This window comes from Gymnoscopelus braueri (genome assembly GCF_963280865.1).
Source record: "Gymnoscopelus braueri genome assembly, chromosome: 4".
NCBI classification, from domain to species: Eukaryota; Metazoa; Chordata; class Actinopteri; order Myctophiformes; family Myctophidae; genus Gymnoscopelus; species Gymnoscopelus braueri.
Window position 1 is genome coordinate 18610798 of NC_137605.1, and position 2500 is coordinate 18613297.

General features: G+C 44.5%; 1 protein-coding gene across 8 annotated transcripts in view; it reads left to right on the plus strand.

The window, feature by feature from the left end:
• Positions 1 to 2500, plus strand: part of g6fl (g6f-like) — a gene marked incomplete at its 3' end in the record, with an annotated part of 26139 nt that overhangs the window by 17064 nt on the left and 6575 nt on the right. The window lies entirely within an intron of this gene.

The window sequence follows — 2500 nt, forward strand, 5'->3', positions numbered from 1 at the left end:
CTCCAAACCGCAACGTCGGACATTACAAGACACCACATTATTTGCTTTGTTAAATCATAGATCAATGACTGCCCGAGGACATTGAGAGTTTTAACTTTGTGATATCTATTTTTTTTACTATTCTCCAATGTCACTATGACAGATTGTGCTTTAAAATGGTCTTATACACTGTATTTTAATGTTCTTTATTCACAGTATTATGATGTGCTATATTAAATATTCATTTTCTGAAAGAATATGACACCCACTCTTACAAAATGATCACTAGCAGAATTGTAAAAACATACTTTTGACTAATGTAAAAACCTAGAGTGGGTATGTTTGCAAGGATCATCTGCCTATAGAATGATTTTAAAACTCAAGTAGCAGTATTCAATTCACGTTTTGACGAGCCTTATTTTTGAAAAGTAACCACAACAAACCAATGCTGGGAGACATACTATACAGTCCGTGGCGCCATATAGCGCTCTTGTGTGTAGTTTGGGATGGATGTTCTGTGAAGCGTTGTGTTGTGCATTCAAGCCAACCTCAGGTCAAGCTATCTGCCAGGCAGGCAGACAGGCATGCTGCCTCCACTGGGCATGCTGACATTGAGGCCCCTTGGTTTACAGTCTAGGGACGCTATTCGTTGGCCCCTGACAGATGTCATGTGTCATAGCTCTTCAATGTCGTTGTTAAGCAGGTCAAAGGTCAGGACTGCTGCATGTCAACAGGGAACAGTCACAGTTTGGAAGCGGTCCCGGAATGATCTTGGTATGTTGTACAAGAGGATAGCTGTGTTTTAGAAACACTTTGATTCACCAAATACAGTAGCTATACCACAATTTGTCATAGTGACATTGGGAGAGAACACGTGGACAACCGCCAACATAGTGTTTGGACCACACAACCTCACGTTTAGTGGGACAGTGCAGAAAACTCCTGGGGTGGCAGACATACACACTTCATATACATATAGGTACATTTAGCATTTGAACCCAATTTTCAAACTCCCTGAAAGTAATTTCTTCCCCGGCCTCAATTTATCCATAATGCATACCATACAGAGTCTAGTCTATATCTCTCTCATCGCTCTCATCTGCGAGATGATATAAGCAGACAGGACCCCAGGACATTGCCGGCCAGCGAGCGAGACTAAATTATTCAGGCTTTATGGTATTGGTGGCTGGCTGGCTGCTGGTGAGCAGTGAGGCACACACACATAGCAGGAGGTGACAGTCGAATGGATCGCTTAGCGGTGATGAGCTCACTGCAGACGTCCCAATAGATCACTGGCGGCTGAGGAGCCCAGAGCTCATCACAATGCACACTGACGATACCACCAGCATAAGACTAATGGGGAAAGAGATGGAGGGGAAGAGAAAGAGAGTTAGAAAGGAGAGAGAGACAGATAAAAGTGACAAAGGGACCGTGAGACAGACGGAGAGAGAGAGAGAGACTGGCAGAAACAGACAGCAGAGAGATATTTTCAGTGTCATTGCAGAGTACATTGTGACTCTAAATTAAGTTCCCTGAGTGATAGGAAGACAGGACTGGAGTGGTCAGAAGACAGGACTGCTGCAGAGAGCTGGGTGCCCGTTAGTAACAAATAAACACAATTACTATATGAATAGTACACTGCACAGTAAACCAAACAGCCCTGAGGTCATTACAAGAGGCCTGGCAATGGCAGCAATGCTGCGTAATAACAGAATCTCATTCGACTGTGTCACAGTTCAGAAAATGCAAAAATGGAGGCAGACTCCTCCATTACCGCGACGTAATAAATAGCAATCATTCTGCTTCACGCGGCACAAAATAACTCAAATGTCAGGGATGTTCCGCAATCATGTGCTGTGTGTTCCGTGCCCGGTCCCCCTAATTTGCAAAGCCCTCAAACTGTTCTGTCAGCCAACCCTCCACAATCACACCCATACAAATATACTATACCTCATTCCAGATGAAAAAGACAGGCGATTGAGGGAAAGGAAGATGGGAGCTGTAGGAGAGGTGATGGAAAAAAAGAGAGAGAGAGAGGGAGAGAGAGGAGAGAAGGGGTGGAGAGAAAGTGAGGGTACTTATGCCTCGCTCCACTGCACTCAATTACCATAATTCACACGTTCAAACTGGCACGGAGAACAGAGCAGGTCAGTTCATGGGGTCGGCCCTCACTACAGTATTTCATTAGCACCCTTTACACACAGCATTACACACATGAACACATGCACGCACACATACACATACGCACACACAACACACTTGCGTACACGCACATGCACTCGCACAAATCGGTCAATAACATCTCACGCAGGGAATGATGGTTGATTATATTGAAGCAGGCCTAAGGTTAAGGCTGAAGGCCAGGCCTTTTGCAAACAAAGCTGAAGTTGAGCAAAGGTCTCTCTGAGCCAAGCCTTTGCTAAGCCTCTAGTCTAGCCTGTCAGATAAACGTCAGACAAATCCAAGATGCTTGTTATGGTAGCAGAATGCAAAACGATCAGATTTATTATAAAGAGCATGT